An 18,244-nucleotide genomic window follows, 5' to 3' on the forward strand; every position below is an offset into this window, starting at 1 on the left:
CGCACACTTATGCTTCTCAAGTAGGTGATTCATCTCAAATCTAGCGTCCCGATGCTTTCAGAGTCAGCTGCTACGAAATAAAAGTATGCCCCAGGTGAGGCTCGAACTCACAACCCCGGCATTGCTCACGGCTACTGCCTTATAAGTACCGTGCGCTAACCAATTGCGCCACTGGGGCTACAGCAGGGTGCTTTCAGTTAGCGGTATTTGCTTTGCTGCCAACCTGTTGTGGCTACCGACCCATCATACGACCGTCACCTGCGGCCATACTGCGACTTTAGCACCTGGCTACGGATGCTTCATACGATTCTTGCTTCATATGCTACACTTACAAGCATATCAACCGCTTGTCATCACCGAAAAATTGCAGAAAAACGCGCGCCTTGCCTTCTGCTACCTGTCCAACAGCGAGGGCAGATGTGTGGCAAGCTCTAAGCTATGCAGGCGCACCGTGGCCGAGCAGCTGGAGGAGAGATGCCTTCCTTGGCAGCTCCCTGCAGAGTGCGGAAGACCAGAGTGGCCGCGCCGCCGTTGTCAGTGGACGACACGCAGTTGCCGAGCCACGGAGAACACGTTGCTCTGCGATGTGTACCCGCCTCATATGGCGAAAGGCGACCAGTGGCCCTGTGGCGCAACGGATAACGCGTCTGACTACGGTCAGAAGATTCCAGGTTAGAATCCTGGCAGGGTCGGCATTTTGTTAGTTGCGGGCGCGTAGCTAGGCAGTGCATTCGAATGTTTCCACCTGCGTGGAGTGCAATGTCAATCCTGAGCATCTCGCAGCTGCATCTCGAGACGATCGTGGTAAATATCGCTTCGTGCAAGCGTCAGCGTAGCGTCAGTCGAGCAAAGTCGAGACAAGTCAAGCTGAGAGATGTTGCACAGTTAATTAAACGGTACGCGACGCAGACAACGCTTTTCCAAGTGTCGCACGTCACGCAGCAGAGTGGCGCAGTGGAAGCGTGCTGGGCCCATAACCCAGAGGTCCGTGGATCGAAACCACGCTCTGCTAAAATTATTCTTTTTCTTGGGTGCTTCGAGCTCGATCATTAAGCCTGGGGTGCGCTGACTCAGCGTCAACAGCAAACCCTGTAAGTTCTGAAACGACGACGACGTCGTGTGGAGAATACGAGAAACACTTCCTAAGACGCAGAGTTTCTTACGATTCTGCAGCAACTACATTTCTCGATCACAACGTTAATGTCTTTTCGGGCCACACGTGCAACTTTCGCGATATAAAAATCGCACCTCCCCGGCGGGGAATCGAACCCCGGTCTCCCGCGTGACAGGCGGGGATACTAACCACTATACTACCGAGGAATACGCAATCGGTACGCACAACGCACGCACACTTATGCTTCTCAAGTAGGTGATTCATCTCAAATCTAGCGTCCCGATGCTTTCAGAGTCAGCTGCTACGAAATAAAAGTATGCCCCAGGTGAGGCTCGAACTCACAACCCCGGCATTGCTCACGGCTACTGCCTTATAAGTACCGTGCGCTAACCAATTGCGCCACTGGGGCTACAGCAGGGTGCTTTCAGTTAGCGGTATTTGCTTTGCTGCCAACCTGTTGTGGCTACCGACCCATCATACGACCGTCACCTGCGGCCATACTGCGACTTTAGCACCTGGCTACGGATGCTTCATACGATTCTTGCTTCATATGCTACACTTACAAGCATATCAACCGCTTGTCATCACCGAAAAATTGCAGAAAAACGCGCGCCTTGCCTTCTGCTACCTGTCCAACAGCGAGGGCAGATGTGTGGCAAGCTCTAAGCTATGCAGGCGCACCGTGGCCGAGCAGCTGGAGGAGAGATGCCTTCCTTGGCAGCTCCCTGCAGAGTGCGGAAGACCAGAGTGGCCGCGCCGCCGTTGTCAGTGGACGACACGCAGTTGCCGAGCCACGGAGAACACGTTGCTCTGCGATGTGTACCCGCCTCATATGGCGAAAGGCGACCAGTGGCCCTGTGGCGCAACGGATAACGCGTCTGACTACGGTCAGAAGATTCCAGGTTCGAATCCTGGCAGGGTCGGCATTTTGTTAGTTGCGGGCGCGTAGCTAGGCAGTGCATTCGAATGTTTCCACCTGCGTGGAGTGCAATGTCAATCCTGAGCATCTCGCAGCTGCATCTCGAGACGATCGTGGTAAATATCGCTTCGTGCAAGCGTCAGCGTAGCGTCAGTCGAGCAAAGTCGAGACAAGTCAAGCTGAGAGATGTTGCACAGTTAATTAAACGGTACGCGACGCAGACAACGCTTTTCCAAGTGTCGCACGTCACGCAGCAGAGTGGCGCAGTGGAAGCGTGCTGGGCCCATAACCCAGAGGTCCGTGGATCGAAACCACGCTCTGCTAAAATTATTCTTTTTCTTGGGTGCTTCGAGCTCGATCATTAAGCCTGGGGTGCGCTGACTCAGCGTCAACAGCAAACCCTGTAAGTTCTGAAACGACGACGACGTCGTGTGGAGAATACGAGAAACACTTCCTAAGACGCAGAGTTTCTTACGATTCTGCAGCAACTACATTTCTCGATCACAACGTTAATGTCTTTTCGGGCCACACGTGCAACTTTCGCGATATAAAAATCGCACCTCCCCGGCGGGGAATCGAACCCCAGTCTCCCGCGTGACAGGCGGGGATACTAACCACTATACTACCGAGGAATACGCAATCGGTACGCACAACGCACGCACACTTATGCTTCTCAAGTAGGTGATTCATCTCAAATCTAGCGTCCCGATGCTTTCAGAGTCAGCTGCTACGAAATAAAAGTATGCCCCAGGTGAGGCTCGAACTCACAACCCCGGCATTGCTCACGGCTACTGCCTTATAAGTACCGTGCGCTAACCAATTGCGCCACTGGGGCTACAGCAGGGTGCTTTCAGTTAGCGGTATTTGCTTTGCTGCCAACCTGTTGTGGCTACCGACCCATCATACGACCGTCACCTGCGGCCATACTGCGACTTTAGCACCTGGCTACGGATGCTTCATACGATTCTTGCTTCATATGCTACACTTACAAGCATATCAACCGCTTGTCATCACCGAAAAATTGCAGAAAAACGCGCGCCTTGCCTTCTGCTACCTGTCCAACAGCGAGGGCAGATGTGTGGCAAGCTCTAAGCTATGCAGGCGCACCGTGGCCGAGCAGCTGGAGGAGAGATGCCTTCCTTGGCAGCTCCCTGCAGAGTGCGGAAGACCAGAGTGGCCGCGCCGCCGTTGTCAGTGGACGACACGCAGTTGCCGAGCCACGGAGAACACGTTGCTCTGCGATGTGTACCCGCCTCATATGACGAAAGGCGACCAGTGGCCCTGTGGCGCAACGGATAACGCGTCTGACTACGGATCAGAAGATTCCAGGTTCGAATCCTGGCAGGGTCGGCATTTTGTTAGTTGCGGGCGCGTAGCTAGGCAGTGCATTCGAATGTTTCCACCTGCGTGGAGTGCAATGTCAATCCTGAGCATCTCGCAGCTGCATCTCGAGACGATCGTGGTAAATATCGCTTCGTGCAAGCGTCAGCGTAGCGTCAGTCGAGCAAAGTCGAGACAAGTCAAGCTGAGAGATGTTGCACAGTTAATTAAACGGTACGCGACGCAGACAACGCTTTTCCAAGTGTCGCACGTCACGCAGCAGAGTGGCGCAGTGGAAGCGTGCTGGGCCCATAACCCAGAGGTCCGTGGATCGAAACCACGCTCTGCTAAAATTATTCTTTTTCTTGGGTGCTTCGAGCTCGATCATTAAGCCTGGGGTGCGCTGACTCAGCGTCAACAGCAAACCCTGTAAGTTCTGAAACGACGACGACGTCGTGTGGAGAATACGAGAAACACTTCCTAAGACGCAGAGTTTCTTACGATTCTGCAGCAACTACATTTCTCGATCACAACGTTAATGTCTTTTCGGGCCACACGTGCAACTTTCGCGATATAAAAATCGCACCTCCCCGGCGGGGAATCGAACACCGGTCTCCCGCGTGACAGGCGGGGATACTAACCACTATACTACCGAGGAATACGCAATCGGTACGCACAACGCACGCACACTTATGCTTCTCAAGTAGGTGATTCATCTCAAATCTAGCGTCCCGATGCTTTCAGAGTCAGCTGCTACGAAATAAAAGTATGCCCCAGGTGAGGCTCGAACTCACAACCCCGGCATTGCTCACGGCTACTGCCTTATAAGTACCGTGCGCTAACCAATTGCGCCACTGGGGCTACAGCAGGGTGCTTTCAGTTAGCGGTATTTGCTTTGCTGCCAACCTGTTGTGGCTACCGACCCATCATACGACCGTCACCTGCGGCCATACTGCGACTTTAGCACCTGGCTACGGATGCTTCATACGATTCTTGCTTCATATGCTACACTTACAAGCATATCAACCGCTTGTCATCACCGAAAAATTGCAGAAAAACGCGCGCCTTGCCTTCTGCTACCTGTCCAACAGCGAGGGCAGATGTGTGGCAAGCTCTAAGCTATGCAGGCGCACCGTGGCCGAGCAGCTGGAGGAGAGATGCCTTCCTTGGCAGCTCCCTGCAGAGTGCGGAAGACCAGAGTGGCCGCGCCGCCGTTGTCAGTGGACGACACGCAGTTGCCGAGCCACGGAGAACACGTTGCTCTGCGATGTGTACCCGCCTCATATGACGAAAGGCGACCAGTGGCCCTGTGGCGCAACGGATAACGCGTCTGACTACGGATCAGAAGATTCCAGGTTCGAATCCTGGCAGGGTCGGCATTTTGTTAGTTGCGGGCGCGTAGCTAGGCAGTGCATTCGAATGTTTCCACCTGCGTGGAGTGCAATGTCAATCCTGAGCATCTCGCAGCTGCATCTCGAGACGATCGTGGTAAATATCGCTTCGTGCAAGCGTCAGCGTAGCGTCAGTCGAGCAAAGTCGAGACAAGTCAAGCTGAGAGATGTTGCACAGTTAATTAAACGGTACGCGACGCAGACAACGCTTTTCCAAGTGTCGCACGTCACGCAGCAGAGTGGCGCAGTGGAAGCGTGCTGGGCCCATAACCCAGAGGTCCGTGGATCGAAACCACGCTCTGCTAAAATTATTCTTTTTCTTGGGTGCTTCGAGTTCGATCATTAAGCCTGGGGTGCGCTGACTCAGCGTCAACAGCAAACCCTGTAAGTTCTGAAACGACGACGACGTCGTGTGGAGAATACGAGAAACACTTCCTAAGACGCAGAGTTTCTTACGATTCTGCAGCAACTACATTTCTCGATCACAACGTTAATGTCTTTTCGGGCCACACGTGCAACTTTCGCGATATAAAAATCGCACCTCCCCGGCGGGGAATCGAACCCCAGTCTCCCGCGTGACAGGCGGGGATACTAACCACTATACTACCGAGGAATACGCAATCGGTACGCACAACGCACGCACACTTATGGTTCTCAAGTAGGTGATTCATCTCAAATCTAGCGTCCCGATGCTTTCAGAGTCAGCTGCTACGAAATAAAAGTATGCCCCAGGTGAGGCTCGAACTCACAACCCCGGCATTGCTCACGGCTACTGCCTTATAAGTACCGTGCGCTAACCAATTGCGCCACTGGGGCTACAGCAGGGTGCTTTCAGTTAGCGGTATTTGCTTTGCTGCCAACCTGTTGTGGCTACCGACCCATCATACGACCGTCACCTGCGGCCATACTGCGACTTTAGCACCTGGCTACGGATGCTTCATACGATTCTTGCTTCATATGCTACACTTACAAGCATATCAACCGCTTGTCATCACCGAAAAATTGCAGAAAAACGCGCGCCTTGCCTTCTGCTACCTGTCCAACAGCGAGGGCAGATGTGTGGCAAGCTCTAAGCTATGCAGGCGCACCGTGGCCGAGCAGCTGGAGGAGAGATGCCTTCCTTGGCAGCTCCCTGCAGAGTGCGGAAGACCAGAGTGGCCGCGCCGCCGTTGTCAGTGGACGACACGCAGTTGCCGAGCCACGGAGAACACGTTGCTCTGCGATGTGTACCCGCCTCATATGGCGAAAGGCGACCAGTGGCCCTGTGGCGCAACGGATAACGCGTCTGACTACGGATCAGAAGATTCCAGGTTCGAATCCTGGCAGGGTCGGCATTTTGTTAGTTGCGGGCGCGTAGCTAGGCAGTGCATTCGAATGTTTCCACCTGCGTGGAGTGCAATGTCAATCCTGAGCATCTCGCAGCTGCATCTCGAGACGATCGTGGTAAATATCGCTTCGTGCAAGCGTCAGCGTAGCGTCAGTCGAGCAAAGTCGAGACAAGTCAAGCTGAGAGATGTTGCACAGTTAATTAAACGGTACGCGACGCAGACAACGCTTTTCCAAGTGTCGCACGTCACGCAGCAGAGTGGCGCAGTGGAAGCGTGCTGGGCCCATAACCCAGAGGTCCGTGGATCGAAACCACGCTCTGCTAAAATTATTCTTTTTCTTGGGTGCTTCGAGCTCGATCATTAAGCCTGGGGTGCGCTGACTCAGCGTCAACAGCAAACCCTGTAAGTTCTGAAACGACGACGACGTCGTGTGGAGAATACGAGAAACACTTCCTAAGACGCAGAGTTTCTTACGATTCTGCAGCAACTACATTTCTCGATCACAACGTTAATGTCTTTTCGGGCCACACGTGCAACTTTCGCGATATAAAAATCGCACCTCCCCGGCGGGGAATCGAACCCCAGTCTCCCGCGTGACAGGCGGGGATACTAACCACTATACCACCGAGGAATACGCAATCGGTACGCACAACGCACGCACACTTATGCTTCTCAAGTAGGTGATTCATCTCAAATCTAGCGTCCCGATGCTTTCAGAGTCAGCTGCTACGAAATAAAAGTATGCCCCAGGTGAGGCTCGAACTCACAACCCCGGCATTGCTCACGGCTACTGCCTTATAAGTACCGTGCGCTAACCAATTGCGCCACTGGGGCTACAGCAGGGTGCTTTCAGTTAGCGGTATTTGCTTTGCTGCCAACCTGTTGTGGCTACCGACCCATCATACGACCGTCACCTGCGGCCATACTGCGACTTTAGCACCTGGCTACGGATGCTTCATACGATTCTTGCTTCATATGCTACACTTACAAGCATATCAACCGCTTGTCATCACCGAAAAATTGCAGAAAAACGCGCGCCTTGCCTTCTGCTACCTGTCCAACAGCGAGGGCAGATGTGTGGCAAGCTCTAAGCTATGCAGGCGCACCGTGGCCGAGCAGCTGGAGGAGAGATGCCTTCCTTGGCAGCTCCCTGCAGAGTGCGGAAGACCAGAGTGGCCGCGCCGCCGTTGTCAGTGGACGACACGCAGTTGCCGAGCCACGGAGAACACGTTGCTCTGCGATGTGTACCCGCCTCATATGACGAAAGGCGACCAGTGGCCCTGTGGCGCAACGGATAACGCGTCTGACTACGGATCAGAAGATTCCAGGTTCGAATCCTGGCAGGGTCGGCATTTTGTTAGTTGCGGGCGCGTAGCTAGGCAGTGCATTCGAATGTTTCCACCTGCGTGGAGTGCAATGTCAATCCTGAGCATCTCGCAGCTGCATCTCGAGACGATCGTGGTAAATATCGCTTCGTGCAAGCGTCAGCGTAGCGTCAGTCGAGCAAAGTCGAGACAAGTCAAGCTGAGAGATGTTGCACAGTTAATTAAACGGTACGCGACGCAGACAACGCTTTTCCAAGTGTCGCACGTCACGCAGCAGAGTGGCGCAGTGGAAGCGTGCTGGGCCCATAACCCAGAGGTCCGTGGATCGAAACCACGCTCTGCTAAAATTATTCTTTTTCTTGGGTGCTTCGAGCTCGATCATTAAGCCTGGGGTGCGCTGACTCAGCGTCAACAGCAAACCCTGTAAGTTCTGAAACGACGACGACGTCGTGTGGAGAATACGAGAAACACTTCCTAAGACGCAGAGTTTCTTACGATTCTGCAGCAACTACATTTCTCGATCACAACGTTAATGTCTTTTCGGGCCACACGTGCAACTTTCGCGATATAAAAATCGCACCTCCCCGGCGGGGAATCGAACCCCAGTCTCCCGCGTGACAGGCGGGGATACTAACCACTATACTACCGAGGAATACGCAATCGGTACGCACAACGCACGCACACTTATGGTTCTCAAGTAGGTGATTCATCTCAAATCTAGCGTCCCGATGCTTTCAGAGTCAGCTGCTACGAAATAAAAGTATGCCCCAGGTGAGGCTCGAACTCACAACCCCGGCATTGCTCACGGCTACTGCCTTATAAGTACCGTGCGCTAACCAATTGCGCCACTGGGGCTACAGCAGGGTGCTTTCAGTTAGCGGTATTTGCTTTGCTGCCAACCTGTTGTGGCTACCGACCCATCATACGACCGTCACCTGCGGCCATACTGCGACTTTAGCACCTGGCTACGGATGCTTCATACGATTCTTGCTTCATATGCTACACTTACAAGCATATCAACCGCTTGTCATCACCGAAAAATTGCAGAAAAACGCGCGCCTTGCCTTCTGCTACCTGTCCAACAGCGAGGGCAGATGTGTGGCAAGCTCTAAGCTATGCAGGCGCACCGTGGCCGAGCAGCTGGAGGAGAGATGCCTTCCTTGGCAGCTCCCTGCAGAGTGCGGAAGACCAGAGTGGCCGCGCCGCCGTTGTCAGTGGACGACACGCAGTTGCCGAGCCACGGAGAACACGTTGCTCTGCGATGTGTACCCGCCTCATATGGCGAAAGGCGACCAGTGGCCCTGTGGCGCAACGGATAACGCGTCTGACTACGGATCAGAAGATTCCAGGTTCGAATCCTGGCAGGGTCGGCATTTTGTTAGTTGCGGGCGCGTAGCTAGGCAGTGCATTCGAATGTTTCCACCTGCGTGGAGTGCAATGTCAATCCTGAGCATCTCGCAGCTGCATCTCGAGACGATCGTGGTAAATATCGCTTCGTGCAAGCGTCAGCGTAGCGTCAGTCGAGCAAAGTCGAGACAAGTCAAGCTGAGAGATGTTGCACAGTTAATTAAACGGTACGCGACGCAGACAACGCTTTTCCAAGTGTCGCACGTCACGCAGCAGAGTGGCGCAGTGGAAGCGTGCTGGGCCCATAACCCAGAGGTCCGTGGATCGAAACCACGCTCTGCTAAAATTATTCTTTTTCTTGGGTGCTTCGAGCTCGATCATTAAGCCTGGGGTGCGCTGACTCAGCGTCAACAGCAAACCCTGTAAGTTCTGAAACGACGACGACGTCGTGTGGAGAATACGAGAAACACTTCCTAAGACGCAGAGTTTCTTACGATTCTGCAGCAACTACATTTCTCGATCACAACGTTAATGTCTTTTCGGGCCACACGTGCAACTTTCGCGATATAAAAATCGCACCTCCCCGGCGGGGAATCGAACCCCAGTCTCCCGCGTGACAGGCGGGGATACTAACCACTATACTACCGAGGAATACGCAATCGGTACGCACAACGCACGCACACTTATGGTTCTCAAGTAGGTGATTCATCTCAAATCTAGCGTCCCGATGCTTTCAGAGTCAGCTGCTACGAAATAAAAGTATGCCCCAGGTGAGGCTCGAACTCACAACCCCGGCATTGCTCACGGCTACTGCCTTATAAGTACCGTGCGCTAACCAATTGCGCCACTGGGGCTACAGCAGGGTGCTTTCAGTTAGCGGTATTTGCTTTGCTGCCAACCTGTTGTGGCTACCGACCCATCATACGACCGTCACCTGCGGCCATACTGCGACTTTAGCACCTGGCTACGGATGCTTCATACGATTCTTGCTTCATATGCTACACTTACAAGCATATCAACCGCTTGTCATCACCGAAAAATTGCAGAAAAACGCGCGCCTTGCCTTCTGCTACCTGTCCAACAGCGAGGGCAGATGTGTGGCAAGCTCTAAGCTATGCAGGCGCACCGTGGCCGAGCAGCTGGAGGAGAGATGCCTTCCTTGGCAGCTCCCTGCAGAGTGCGGAAGACCAGAGTGGCCGCGCCGCCGTTGTCAGTGGACGACACGCAGTTGCCGAGCCACGGAGAACACGTTGCTCTGCGATGTGTACCCGCCTCATATGACGAAAGGCGACCAGTGGCCCTGTGGCGCAACGGATAACGCGTCTGACTACGGATCAGAAGATTCCAGGTTCGAATCCTGGCAGGGTCGGCATTTTGTTAGTTGCGGGCGCGTAGCTAGGCAGTGCATTCGAATGTTTCCACCTGCGTGGAGTGCAATGTCAATCCTGAGCATCTCGCAGCTGCATCTCGAGACGATCGTGGTAAATATCGCTTCGTGCAAGCGTCAGCGTAGCGTCAGTCGAGCAAAGTCGAGACAAGTCAAGCTGAGAGATGTTGCACAGTTAATTAAACGGTACGCGACGCAGACAACGCTTTTCCAAGTGTCGCACGTCACGCAGCAGAGTGGCGCAGTGGAAGCGTGCTGGGCCCATAACCCAGAGGTCCGTGGATCGAAACCACGCTCTGCTAAAATTATTCTTTTTCTTGGGTGCTTCGAGCTCGATCATTAAGCCTGGGGTGCGCTGACTCAGCGTCAACAGCAAACCCTGTAAGTTCTGAAACGACGACGACGTCGTGTGGAGAATACGAGAAACACTTCCTAAGACGCAGAGTTTCTTACGATTCTGCAGCAACTACATTTCTCGATCACAACGTTAATGTCTTTTCGGGCCACACGTGCAACTTTCGCGATATAAAAATCGCACCTCCCCGGCGGGGAATCGAACCCCGGTCTCCCGCGTGACAGGCGGGGATACTAACCACTATACTACCGAGGAATACGCAATCGGTACGCACAACGCACGCACACTTATGCTTCTCAAGTAGGTGATTCATCTCAAATCTAGCGTCCCGATGCTTTCAGAGTCAGCTGCTACGAAATAAAAGTATGCCCCAGGTGAGGCTCGAACTCACAACCCCGGCATTGCTCACGGCTACTGCCTTATAAGTACCGTGCGCTAACCAATTGCGCCACTGGGGCTACAGCAGGGTGCTTTCAGTTAGCGGTATTTGCTTTGCTGCCAACCTGTTGTGGCTACCGACCCATCATACGACCGTCACCTGCGGCCATACTGCGACTTTAGCACCTGGCTACGGATGCTTCATACGATTCTTGCTTCATATGCTACACTTACAAGCATATCAACCGCTTGTCATCACCGAAAAATTGCAGAAAAACGCGCGCCTTGCCTTCTGCTACCTGTCCAACAGCGAGGGCAGATGTGTGGCAAGCTCTAAGCTATGCAGGCGCACCGTGGCCGAGCAGCTGGAGGAGAGATGCCTTCCTTGGCAGCTCCCTGCAGAGTGCGGAAGACCAGAGTGGCCGCGCCGCCGTTGTCAGTGGACGACACGCAGTTGCCGAGCCACGGAGAACACGTTGCTCTGCGATGTGTACCCGCCTCATATGGCGAAAGGCGACCAGTGGCCCTGTGGCGCAACGGATAACGCGTCTGACTACGGTCAGAAGATTCCAGGTTAGAATCCTGGCAGGGTCGGCATTTTGTTAGTTGCGGGCGCGTAGCTAGGCAGTGCATTCGAATGTTTCCACCTGCGTGGAGTGCAATGTCAATCCTGAGCATCTCGCAGCTGCATCTCGAGACGATCGTGGTAAATATCGCTTCGTGCAAGCGTCAGCGTAGCGTCAGTCGAGCAAAGTCGAGACAAGTCAAGCTGAGAGATGTTGCACAGTTAATTAAACGGTACGCGACGCAGACAACGCTTTTCCAAGTGTCGCACGTCACGCAGCAGAGTGGCGCAGTGGAAGCGTGCTGGGCCCATAACCCAGAGGTCCGTGGATCGAAACCACGCTCTGCTAAAATTATTCTTTTTCTTGGGTGCTTCGAGCTCGATCATTAAGCCTGGGGTGCGCTGACTCAGCGTCAACAGCAAACCCTGTAAGTTCTGAAACGACGACGACGTCGTGTGGAGAATACGAGAAACACTTCCTAAGACGCAGAGTTTCTTACGATTCTGCAGCAACTACATTTCTCGATCACAACGTTAATGTCTTTTCGGGCCACACGTGCAACTTTCGCGATATAAAAATCGCACCTCCCCGGCGGGGAATCGAACCCCGGTCTCCCGCGTGACAGGCGGGGATACTAACCACTATACTACCGAGGAATACGCAATCGGTACGCACAACGCACGCACACTTATGCTTCTCAAGTAGGTGATTCATCTCAAATCTAGCGTCCCGATGCTTTCAGAGTCAGCTGCTACGAAATAAAAGTATGCCCCAGGTGAGGCTCGAACTCACAACCCCGGCATTGCTCACGGCTACTGCCTTATAAGTACCGTGCGCTAACCAATTGCGCCACTGGGGCTACAGCAGGGTGCTTTCAGTTAGCGGTATTTGCTTTGCTGCCAACCTGTTGTGGCTACCGACCCATCATACGACCGTCACCTGCGGCCATACTGCGACTTTAGCACCTGGCTACGGATGCTTCATACGATTCTTGCTTCATATGCTACACTTACAAGCATATCAACCGCTTGTCATCACCGAAAAATTGCAGAAAAACGCGCGCCTTGCCTTCTGCTACCTGTCCAACAGCGAGGGCAGATGTGTGGCAAGCTCTAAGCTATGCAGGCGCACCGTGGCCGAGCAGCTGGAGGAGAGATGCCTTCCTTGGCAGCTCCCTGCAGAGTGCGGAAGACCAGAGTGGCCGCGCCGCCGTTGTCAGTGGACGACACGCAGTTGCCGAGCCACGGAGAACACGTTGCTCTGCGATGTGTACCCGCCTCATATGGCGAAAGGCGACCAGTGGCCCTGTGGCGCAACGGATAACGCGTCTGACTACGGATCAGAAGATTCCAGGTTCGAATCCTGGCAGGGTCGGCATTTTGTTAGTTGCGGGCGCGTAGCTAGGCAGTGCATTCGAATGTTTCCACCTGCGTGGAGTGCAATGTCAATCCTGAGCATCTCGCAGCTGCATCTCGAGACGATCGTGGTAAATATCGCTTCGTGCAAGCGTCAGCGTAGCGTCAGTCGAGCAAAGTCGAGACAAGTCAAGCTGAGAGATGTTGCACAGTTAATTAAACGGTACGCGACGCAGACAACGCTTTTCCAAGTGTCGCACGTCACGCAGCAGAGTGGCGCAGTGGAAGCGTGCTGGGCCCATAACCCAGAGGTCCGTGGATCGAAACCACGCTCTGCTAAAATTATTCTTTTTCTTGGGTGCTTCGAGCTCGATCATTAAGCCTGGGGTGCGCTGACTCAGCGTCAACAGCAAACCCTGTAAGTTCTGAAACGACGACGACGTCGTGTGGAGAATACGAGAAACACTTCCTAAGACGCAGAGTTTCTTACGATTCTGCAGCAACTACATTTCTCGATCACAACGTTAATGTCTTTTCGGGCCACACGTGCAACTTTCGCGATATAAAAATCGCACCTCCCCGGCGGTGAATCGAACCCCGGTCTCCCGCGTGACAGGCGGGGATACTAACCACTATACTACCGAGGAATACGCAATCGGTACGCACAACGCACGCACACTTATGCTTCTCAAGTAGGTGATTCATCTCAAATCTAGCGTCCCGATGCTTTCAGAGTCAGCTGCTACGAAATAAAAGTATGCCCCAGGTGAGGCTCGAACTCACAACCCCGGCATTGCTCACGGCTACTGCCTTATAAGTACCGTGCGCTAACCAATTGCGCCACTGGGGCTACAGCAGGGTGCTTTCAGTTAGCGGTATTTGCTTTGCTGCCAACCTGTTGTGGCTACCGACCCATCATACGACCGTCACCTGCGGCCATACTGCGACTTTAGCACCTGGCTACGGATGCTTCATACGATTCTTGCTTCATATGCTACACTTACAAGCATATCAACCGCTTGTCATCACCGAAAAATTGCAGAAAAACGCGCGCCTTGCCTTCTGCTACCTGTCCAACAGCGAGGGCAGATGTGTGGCAAGCTCTAAGCTATGCAGGCGCACCGTGGCCGAGCAGCTGGAGGAGAGATGCCTTCCTTGGCAGCTCCCTGCAGAGTGCGGAAGACCAGAGTGGCCGCGCCGCCGTTGTCAGTGGACGACACGCAGTTGCCGAGCCACGGAGAACACGTTGCTCTGCGATGTGTACCCGCCTCATATGACGAAAGGCGACCAGTGGCCCTGTGGCGCAACGGATAACGCGTCTGACTACGGATCAGAAGATTCCAGGTTCGAATCCTGGCAGGGTCGGCATTTTGTTAGTTGCGGGCGCGTAGCTAGGCAGTGCATTCGAATGTTTCCACCTGCGTGGAGTGCAATGTCAATCCTGAGCATCTTGCAGCTGCATCTCGAGACGATCGTGGTAAATATCGCTTCGTGCAAGCGTCAGCGTAGCGTCAGTCGAGCAAAGTCGAGACAAGTCAAGCTGAGAGATGTTGCACAGTTAATTAAACGGTACGCGACGCAGACAACGCTTTTCCAAGTGTCGCACGTCACGCAGCAGAGTGGCGCAGTGGAAGCGTGCTGGGCCCATAACCCAGAGGTCCGTGGATCGAAACCACGCTCTGCTAAAATTATTCTTTTTCTTGGGTGCTTCGAGCTCGATCATTAAGCCTGGGGTGCGCTGACTCAGCGTCAACAGCAAACCCTGTAAGTTCTGAAACGACGACGACGTCGTGTGGAGAATACGAGAAACACTTCCTAAGACGCAGAGTTTCTTACGATTCTGCAGCAACTACATTTCTCGATCACAACGTTAATGTCTTTTCGGGCCACACGTGCAACTTTCGCGATATAAAAATCGCACCTCCCCGGCGGAGAATCGAACCCCGGTCTCCCGCGTGACAGGCGGGGATACTAACCACTATACTACCGAGGAATACGCAATCGGTACGCACAACGCACGCACACTTATGCTTCTCAAGTAGGTGATTCATCTCAAATCTAGCGTCCCGATGCTTTCAGAGTCAGCTGCTACGAAATAAAAGTATGCCCCAGGTGAGGCTCGAACTCACAACCCCGGCATTGCTCACGGCTACTGCCTTATAAGTACCGTGCGCTAACCAATTGCGCCACTGGGGCTACAGCAGGGTGCTTTCAGTTAGCGGTATTTGCTTTGCTGCCAACCTGTTGTGGCTACCGACCCATCATACGACCGTCACCTGCGGCCATACTGCGACTTTAGCACCTGGCTACGGATGCTTCATACGATTCTTGCTTCATATGCTACACTTACAAGCATATCAACCGCTTGTCATCACCGAAAAATTGCAGAAAAACGCGCGCCTTGCCTTCTGCTACCTGTCCAACAGCGAGGGCAGATGTGTGGCAAGCTCTAAGCTATGCAGGCGCACCGTGGCCGAGCAGCTGGAGGAGAGATGCCTTCCTTGGCAGCTCCCTGCAGAGTGCGGAAGACCAGAGTGGCCGCGCCGCCGTTGTCAGTGGACGACACGCAGTTGCCGAGCCACGGAGAACACGTTGCTCTGCGATGTGTACCCGCCTCATATGACGAAAGGCGACCAGTGGCCCTGTGGCGCAACGGATAACGCGTCTGACTACGGATCAGAAGATTCCAGGTTCGAATCCTGGCAGGGTCGGCATTTTGTTAGTTGCGGGCGCGTAGCTAGGCAGTGCATTCGAATGTTTCCACCTGCGTGGAGTGCAATGTCAATCCTGAGCATCTCGCAGCTGCATCTCGAGACGATCGTGGTAAATATCGCTTCGTGCAAGCGTCAGCGTAGCGTCAGTCGAGCAAAGTCGAGACAAGTCAAGCTGAGAGATGTTGCACAGTTAATTAAACGGTACGCGACGCAGACAACGCTTTTCCAAGTGTCGCACGTCACGCAGCAGAGTGGCGCAGTGGAAGCGTGCTGGGCCCATAACCCAGAGGTCCGTGGATCGAAACCACGCTCTGCTAAAATTATTCTTTTTCTTGGGTGCTTCGAGCTCGATCATTAAGCCTGGGGTGCGCTGACTCAGCGTCAACAGCAAACCCTGTAAGTTCTGAAACGACGACGACGTCGTGTGGAGAATACGAGAAACACTTCCTAAGACGCAGAGTTTCTTACGATTCTGCAGCAACTACATTTCTCGATCACAACGTTAATGTCTTTTCGGGCCACACGTGCAACTTTCGCGATATAAAAATCGCACCTCCCCGGCGGGGAATCGAACCCCGGTCTCCCGCGTGACAGGCGGGGATACTAACCACTATACTACCGAGGAATACGCAATCGGTACGCACAACGCACGCACACTTATGCTTCTCAAGTAGGTGATTCATCTCAAATCTAGCGTCCCGATGCTTTCAGAGTCAGCTGCTACGAAATAAAAGTATGCCCCAGGTGAGGCTCGAACTCACAACCCCGGCATTGCTCACGGCTACTGCCTTATAAGTACCGTGCGCTAACCAATTGCGCCACTGGGGCTACAGCAGGGTGCTTTCAGTTAGCGGTATTTGCTTTGCTGCCAACCTGTTGTGGCTACCGACCCATCATACGACCGTCACCTGCGGCCATACTGCGACTTTAGCACCTGGCTACGGATGCTTCATACGATTCTTGCTTCATATGCTACACTTACAAGCATATCAACCGCTTGTCATCACCGAAAAATTGCAGAAAAACGCGCGCCTTGCCTTCTGCTACCTGTCCAACAGCGAGGGCAGATGTGTGGCAAGCTCTAAGCTATGCAGGCGCACCGTGGCCGAGCAGCTGGAGGAGAGATGCCTTCCTTGGCAGCTCCCTGCAGAGTGCGGAAGACCAGAGTGGCCGCGCCGCCGTTGTCAGTGGACGACACGCAGTTGCCGAGCCACGGAGAACACGTTGCTCTGCGATGTGTACCCGCCTCATATGACGAAAGGCGAACAGTGGCCCTGTGGCGCAACGGATAACGCGTCTGACTACGGATCAGAAGATTCCAGGTTCGAATCCTGGCAGGGTCGGCATTTTGTTAGTTGCGGGCGCGTAGCTAGGCAGTGCATTCGAATGTTTCCACCTGCGTGGAGTGCAATGTCAATCCTGAGCATCTCGCAGCTGCATCTCGAGACGATCGTGGTAAATATCGCTTCGTGCAAGCGTCAGCGTAGCGTCAGTCGAGCAAAGTCGAGACAAGTCAAGCTGAGAGATGTTGCACAGTTAATTAAACGGTACGCGACGCAGACAACGCTTTTCCAAGTGTCGCACGTCACGCAGCAGAGTGGCGCAGTGGAAGCGTGCTGGGCCCATAACCCAGAGGTCCGTGGATCGAAACCACGCTCTGCTAAAATTATTCTTTTTCTTGGGTGCTTCGAGCTCGATCATTAAGCCTGGGGTGCGCTGACTCAGCGTCAACAGCAAACCCTGTAAGTTCTGAAACGACGACGACGTCGTGTGGAGAATACGAGAAACACTTCCTAAGACGCAGAGTTTCTTACGATTCTGCAGCAACTACATTTCTCGATCACAACGTTAATGTCTTTTCGGGCCACACGTGCAACTTTCGCGATATAAAAATCGCACCTCCCCGGCGGGGAATCGAACCCCGGTCTCCCGCGTGACAGGCGGGGATACTAACCACTATACTACCGAGGAATACGCAATCGGTACGCACAACGCACGCACACTTATGCTTCTCAAGTAGGTGATTCATCTCAAATCTAGCGTCCCGATGCTTTCAGAGTCAGCTGCTACGAAATAAAAGTATGCCCCAGGTGAGGCTCGAACTCACAACCCCGGCATTGCTCACGGCTACTGCCTTATAAGTACCGTGCGCTAACCAATTGCGCCACTGGGGCTACAGCAGGGTGCTTTCAGTTAGCGGTATTTGCTTTGCTGCCAACCTGTTGTGGCTACCGACCCATCATACGACCGTCACCTGCGGCCATACTGCGACTTTAGCACCTGGCTACGGATGCTTCATACGATTCTTGCTTCATATGCTACACTTACAAGCATATCAACCGCTTGTCATCACCGAAAAATTGCAGAAAAACGCGCGCCTTGCCTTCTGCTACCTGTCCAACAGCGAGGGCAGATGTGTGGCAAGCTCTAAGCTATGCAGGCGCACCGTGGCCGAGCAGCTGGAGGAGAGATGCCTTCCTTGGCAGCTCCCTGCAGAGTGCGGAAGACCAGAGTGGCCGCGCCGCCGTTGTCAGTGGACGACACGCAGTTGCCGAGCCACGGAGAACACGTTGCTCTGCGATGTGTACCCGCCTCATATGACGAAAGGCGACCAGTGGCCCTGTGGCGCAACGGATAACGCGTCTGACTACGGATCAGAAGATTCCAGGTTCGAATCCTGGCAGGGTCGGCATTTTGTTAGTTGCGGGCGCGTAGCTAGGCAGTGCATTCGAATGTTTCCACCTG

At 53.7% G+C, this 18,244-nt stretch overlaps 51 non-coding genes across 51 annotated transcripts; 24 read left to right on the forward strand and 27 right to left on the reverse strand.

The window, feature by feature from the left end:
- Window positions 1–86: 86 nt before the first annotated feature.
- Trnai-uau (transfer RNA isoleucine (anticodon UAU)) lies at window positions 87–178 on the reverse strand. The gene is given in 2 exon segments: window positions 87–122; window positions 141–178. It is a non-coding gene; the product is annotated as a tRNA-Ile (tRNA).
- A 762-nt stretch (window positions 179–940) lies between these two features.
- Window positions 941–1,012, forward strand: Trnam-cau (transfer RNA methionine (anticodon CAU)). Its single transcript has one exon. It is a non-coding gene; the product is annotated as a tRNA-Met (tRNA).
- Window positions 1,013–1,248: 236 nt separating this feature from the next.
- On the reverse strand, window positions 1,249–1,320 carry Trnad-guc (transfer RNA aspartic acid (anticodon GUC)). The gene has a single exon. It is a non-coding gene; the product is annotated as a tRNA-Asp (tRNA).
- Window positions 1,321–1,431: 111 nt separating this feature from the next.
- Trnai-uau (transfer RNA isoleucine (anticodon UAU)) lies at window positions 1,432–1,523 on the reverse strand. The gene is given in 2 exon segments: window positions 1,432–1,467; window positions 1,486–1,523. It is a non-coding gene; the product is annotated as a tRNA-Ile (tRNA).
- A 762-nt stretch (window positions 1,524–2,285) lies between these two features.
- Window positions 2,286–2,357, forward strand: Trnam-cau (transfer RNA methionine (anticodon CAU)). The gene has a single exon. It is a non-coding gene; the product is annotated as a tRNA-Met (tRNA).
- A 236-nt stretch (window positions 2,358–2,593) lies between these two features.
- Window positions 2,594–2,665, reverse strand: Trnad-guc (transfer RNA aspartic acid (anticodon GUC)). The gene has a single exon. It is a non-coding gene; the product is annotated as a tRNA-Asp (tRNA).
- Window positions 2,666–2,776: 111 nt separating this feature from the next.
- Window positions 2,777–2,868, reverse strand: Trnai-uau (transfer RNA isoleucine (anticodon UAU)). The gene is given in 2 exon segments: window positions 2,777–2,812; window positions 2,831–2,868. It is a non-coding gene; the product is annotated as a tRNA-Ile (tRNA).
- Window positions 2,869–3,310: 442 nt separating this feature from the next.
- On the forward strand, window positions 3,311–3,383 carry Trnar-acg (transfer RNA arginine (anticodon ACG)). The gene has a single exon. It is a non-coding gene; the product is annotated as a tRNA-Arg (tRNA).
- Window positions 3,384–3,631: 248 nt separating this feature from the next.
- Window positions 3,632–3,703, forward strand: Trnam-cau (transfer RNA methionine (anticodon CAU)). The gene has a single exon. It is a non-coding gene; the product is annotated as a tRNA-Met (tRNA).
- Window positions 3,704–3,939: 236 nt separating this feature from the next.
- On the reverse strand, window positions 3,940–4,011 carry Trnad-guc (transfer RNA aspartic acid (anticodon GUC)). Its single transcript has one exon. It is a non-coding gene; the product is annotated as a tRNA-Asp (tRNA).
- Window positions 4,012–4,122: 111 nt separating this feature from the next.
- Window positions 4,123–4,214, reverse strand: Trnai-uau (transfer RNA isoleucine (anticodon UAU)). The gene is given in 2 exon segments: window positions 4,123–4,158; window positions 4,177–4,214. It is a non-coding gene; the product is annotated as a tRNA-Ile (tRNA).
- A 442-nt stretch (window positions 4,215–4,656) lies between these two features.
- On the forward strand, window positions 4,657–4,729 carry Trnar-acg (transfer RNA arginine (anticodon ACG)). The gene has a single exon. It is a non-coding gene; the product is annotated as a tRNA-Arg (tRNA).
- A 248-nt stretch (window positions 4,730–4,977) lies between these two features.
- Trnam-cau (transfer RNA methionine (anticodon CAU)) lies at window positions 4,978–5,049 on the forward strand. The gene has a single exon. It is a non-coding gene; the product is annotated as a tRNA-Met (tRNA).
- Window positions 5,050–5,285: 236 nt separating this feature from the next.
- Window positions 5,286–5,357, reverse strand: Trnad-guc (transfer RNA aspartic acid (anticodon GUC)). Its single transcript has one exon. It is a non-coding gene; the product is annotated as a tRNA-Asp (tRNA).
- A 111-nt stretch (window positions 5,358–5,468) lies between these two features.
- Window positions 5,469–5,560, reverse strand: Trnai-uau (transfer RNA isoleucine (anticodon UAU)). Its single transcript is given in 2 exon segments — window positions 5,469–5,504; window positions 5,523–5,560. It is a non-coding gene; the product is annotated as a tRNA-Ile (tRNA).
- A 442-nt stretch (window positions 5,561–6,002) lies between these two features.
- Window positions 6,003–6,075, forward strand: Trnar-acg (transfer RNA arginine (anticodon ACG)). Its single transcript has one exon. It is a non-coding gene; the product is annotated as a tRNA-Arg (tRNA).
- Window positions 6,076–6,323: 248 nt separating this feature from the next.
- On the forward strand, window positions 6,324–6,395 carry Trnam-cau (transfer RNA methionine (anticodon CAU)). The gene has a single exon. It is a non-coding gene; the product is annotated as a tRNA-Met (tRNA).
- Window positions 6,396–6,631: 236 nt separating this feature from the next.
- Window positions 6,632–6,703, reverse strand: Trnad-guc (transfer RNA aspartic acid (anticodon GUC)). Its single transcript has one exon. It is a non-coding gene; the product is annotated as a tRNA-Asp (tRNA).
- Window positions 6,704–6,814: 111 nt separating this feature from the next.
- On the reverse strand, window positions 6,815–6,906 carry Trnai-uau (transfer RNA isoleucine (anticodon UAU)). Its single transcript is given in 2 exon segments — window positions 6,815–6,850; window positions 6,869–6,906. It is a non-coding gene; the product is annotated as a tRNA-Ile (tRNA).
- Window positions 6,907–7,348: 442 nt separating this feature from the next.
- On the forward strand, window positions 7,349–7,421 carry Trnar-acg (transfer RNA arginine (anticodon ACG)). Its single transcript has one exon. It is a non-coding gene; the product is annotated as a tRNA-Arg (tRNA).
- A 248-nt stretch (window positions 7,422–7,669) lies between these two features.
- Trnam-cau (transfer RNA methionine (anticodon CAU)) lies at window positions 7,670–7,741 on the forward strand. Its single transcript has one exon. It is a non-coding gene; the product is annotated as a tRNA-Met (tRNA).
- A 236-nt stretch (window positions 7,742–7,977) lies between these two features.
- Trnad-guc (transfer RNA aspartic acid (anticodon GUC)) lies at window positions 7,978–8,049 on the reverse strand. Its single transcript has one exon. It is a non-coding gene; the product is annotated as a tRNA-Asp (tRNA).
- A 111-nt stretch (window positions 8,050–8,160) lies between these two features.
- Window positions 8,161–8,252, reverse strand: Trnai-uau (transfer RNA isoleucine (anticodon UAU)). Its single transcript is given in 2 exon segments — window positions 8,161–8,196; window positions 8,215–8,252. It is a non-coding gene; the product is annotated as a tRNA-Ile (tRNA).
- Window positions 8,253–8,694: 442 nt separating this feature from the next.
- Window positions 8,695–8,767, forward strand: Trnar-acg (transfer RNA arginine (anticodon ACG)). The gene has a single exon. It is a non-coding gene; the product is annotated as a tRNA-Arg (tRNA).
- Window positions 8,768–9,015: 248 nt separating this feature from the next.
- Window positions 9,016–9,087, forward strand: Trnam-cau (transfer RNA methionine (anticodon CAU)). The gene has a single exon. It is a non-coding gene; the product is annotated as a tRNA-Met (tRNA).
- Window positions 9,088–9,323: 236 nt separating this feature from the next.
- On the reverse strand, window positions 9,324–9,395 carry Trnad-guc (transfer RNA aspartic acid (anticodon GUC)). Its single transcript has one exon. It is a non-coding gene; the product is annotated as a tRNA-Asp (tRNA).
- Window positions 9,396–9,506: 111 nt separating this feature from the next.
- Window positions 9,507–9,598, reverse strand: Trnai-uau (transfer RNA isoleucine (anticodon UAU)). Its single transcript is given in 2 exon segments — window positions 9,507–9,542; window positions 9,561–9,598. It is a non-coding gene; the product is annotated as a tRNA-Ile (tRNA).
- Window positions 9,599–10,040: 442 nt separating this feature from the next.
- On the forward strand, window positions 10,041–10,113 carry Trnar-acg (transfer RNA arginine (anticodon ACG)). The gene has a single exon. It is a non-coding gene; the product is annotated as a tRNA-Arg (tRNA).
- A 248-nt stretch (window positions 10,114–10,361) lies between these two features.
- Window positions 10,362–10,433, forward strand: Trnam-cau (transfer RNA methionine (anticodon CAU)). The gene has a single exon. It is a non-coding gene; the product is annotated as a tRNA-Met (tRNA).
- Window positions 10,434–10,669: 236 nt separating this feature from the next.
- On the reverse strand, window positions 10,670–10,741 carry Trnad-guc (transfer RNA aspartic acid (anticodon GUC)). Its single transcript has one exon. It is a non-coding gene; the product is annotated as a tRNA-Asp (tRNA).
- Window positions 10,742–10,852: 111 nt separating this feature from the next.
- On the reverse strand, window positions 10,853–10,944 carry Trnai-uau (transfer RNA isoleucine (anticodon UAU)). Its single transcript is given in 2 exon segments — window positions 10,853–10,888; window positions 10,907–10,944. It is a non-coding gene; the product is annotated as a tRNA-Ile (tRNA).
- A 762-nt stretch (window positions 10,945–11,706) lies between these two features.
- Trnam-cau (transfer RNA methionine (anticodon CAU)) lies at window positions 11,707–11,778 on the forward strand. Its single transcript has one exon. It is a non-coding gene; the product is annotated as a tRNA-Met (tRNA).
- A 236-nt stretch (window positions 11,779–12,014) lies between these two features.
- On the reverse strand, window positions 12,015–12,086 carry Trnad-guc (transfer RNA aspartic acid (anticodon GUC)). Its single transcript has one exon. It is a non-coding gene; the product is annotated as a tRNA-Asp (tRNA).
- A 111-nt stretch (window positions 12,087–12,197) lies between these two features.
- Window positions 12,198–12,289, reverse strand: Trnai-uau (transfer RNA isoleucine (anticodon UAU)). The gene is given in 2 exon segments: window positions 12,198–12,233; window positions 12,252–12,289. It is a non-coding gene; the product is annotated as a tRNA-Ile (tRNA).
- Window positions 12,290–12,731: 442 nt separating this feature from the next.
- Window positions 12,732–12,804, forward strand: Trnar-acg (transfer RNA arginine (anticodon ACG)). The gene has a single exon. It is a non-coding gene; the product is annotated as a tRNA-Arg (tRNA).
- Window positions 12,805–13,052: 248 nt separating this feature from the next.
- Trnam-cau (transfer RNA methionine (anticodon CAU)) lies at window positions 13,053–13,124 on the forward strand. The gene has a single exon. It is a non-coding gene; the product is annotated as a tRNA-Met (tRNA).
- Window positions 13,125–13,360: 236 nt separating this feature from the next.
- Trnad-guc (transfer RNA aspartic acid (anticodon GUC)) lies at window positions 13,361–13,432 on the reverse strand. Its single transcript has one exon. It is a non-coding gene; the product is annotated as a tRNA-Asp (tRNA).
- Window positions 13,433–13,543: 111 nt separating this feature from the next.
- Window positions 13,544–13,635, reverse strand: Trnai-uau (transfer RNA isoleucine (anticodon UAU)). Its single transcript is given in 2 exon segments — window positions 13,544–13,579; window positions 13,598–13,635. It is a non-coding gene; the product is annotated as a tRNA-Ile (tRNA).
- Window positions 13,636–14,077: 442 nt separating this feature from the next.
- Window positions 14,078–14,150, forward strand: Trnar-acg (transfer RNA arginine (anticodon ACG)). The gene has a single exon. It is a non-coding gene; the product is annotated as a tRNA-Arg (tRNA).
- Window positions 14,151–14,398: 248 nt separating this feature from the next.
- Window positions 14,399–14,470, forward strand: Trnam-cau (transfer RNA methionine (anticodon CAU)). Its single transcript has one exon. It is a non-coding gene; the product is annotated as a tRNA-Met (tRNA).
- Window positions 14,471–14,706: 236 nt separating this feature from the next.
- On the reverse strand, window positions 14,707–14,778 carry Trnad-guc (transfer RNA aspartic acid (anticodon GUC)). The gene has a single exon. It is a non-coding gene; the product is annotated as a tRNA-Asp (tRNA).
- Window positions 14,779–14,889: 111 nt separating this feature from the next.
- Window positions 14,890–14,981, reverse strand: Trnai-uau (transfer RNA isoleucine (anticodon UAU)). The gene is given in 2 exon segments: window positions 14,890–14,925; window positions 14,944–14,981. It is a non-coding gene; the product is annotated as a tRNA-Ile (tRNA).
- A 442-nt stretch (window positions 14,982–15,423) lies between these two features.
- Window positions 15,424–15,496, forward strand: Trnar-acg (transfer RNA arginine (anticodon ACG)). Its single transcript has one exon. It is a non-coding gene; the product is annotated as a tRNA-Arg (tRNA).
- A 248-nt stretch (window positions 15,497–15,744) lies between these two features.
- Window positions 15,745–15,816, forward strand: Trnam-cau (transfer RNA methionine (anticodon CAU)). The gene has a single exon. It is a non-coding gene; the product is annotated as a tRNA-Met (tRNA).
- Window positions 15,817–16,052: 236 nt separating this feature from the next.
- Window positions 16,053–16,124, reverse strand: Trnad-guc (transfer RNA aspartic acid (anticodon GUC)). Its single transcript has one exon. It is a non-coding gene; the product is annotated as a tRNA-Asp (tRNA).
- A 111-nt stretch (window positions 16,125–16,235) lies between these two features.
- On the reverse strand, window positions 16,236–16,327 carry Trnai-uau (transfer RNA isoleucine (anticodon UAU)). The gene is given in 2 exon segments: window positions 16,236–16,271; window positions 16,290–16,327. It is a non-coding gene; the product is annotated as a tRNA-Ile (tRNA).
- A 442-nt stretch (window positions 16,328–16,769) lies between these two features.
- Window positions 16,770–16,842, forward strand: Trnar-acg (transfer RNA arginine (anticodon ACG)). The gene has a single exon. It is a non-coding gene; the product is annotated as a tRNA-Arg (tRNA).
- Window positions 16,843–17,090: 248 nt separating this feature from the next.
- Trnam-cau (transfer RNA methionine (anticodon CAU)) lies at window positions 17,091–17,162 on the forward strand. Its single transcript has one exon. It is a non-coding gene; the product is annotated as a tRNA-Met (tRNA).
- A 236-nt stretch (window positions 17,163–17,398) lies between these two features.
- Trnad-guc (transfer RNA aspartic acid (anticodon GUC)) lies at window positions 17,399–17,470 on the reverse strand. Its single transcript has one exon. It is a non-coding gene; the product is annotated as a tRNA-Asp (tRNA).
- A 111-nt stretch (window positions 17,471–17,581) lies between these two features.
- On the reverse strand, window positions 17,582–17,673 carry Trnai-uau (transfer RNA isoleucine (anticodon UAU)). Its single transcript is given in 2 exon segments — window positions 17,582–17,617; window positions 17,636–17,673. It is a non-coding gene; the product is annotated as a tRNA-Ile (tRNA).
- Window positions 17,674–18,115: 442 nt separating this feature from the next.
- Trnar-acg (transfer RNA arginine (anticodon ACG)) lies at window positions 18,116–18,188 on the forward strand. Its single transcript has one exon. It is a non-coding gene; the product is annotated as a tRNA-Arg (tRNA).
- Window positions 18,189–18,244: the final 56 nt, after the last annotated feature.

The sequence above is a fragment of the Schistocerca cancellata genome, chromosome 9 (assembly GCF_023864275.1).
Source record: "Schistocerca cancellata isolate TAMUIC-IGC-003103 chromosome 9, iqSchCanc2.1, whole genome shotgun sequence".
In the NCBI taxonomy this organism is placed as follows: Eukaryota; Metazoa; Arthropoda; class Insecta; order Orthoptera; family Acrididae; genus Schistocerca; species Schistocerca cancellata.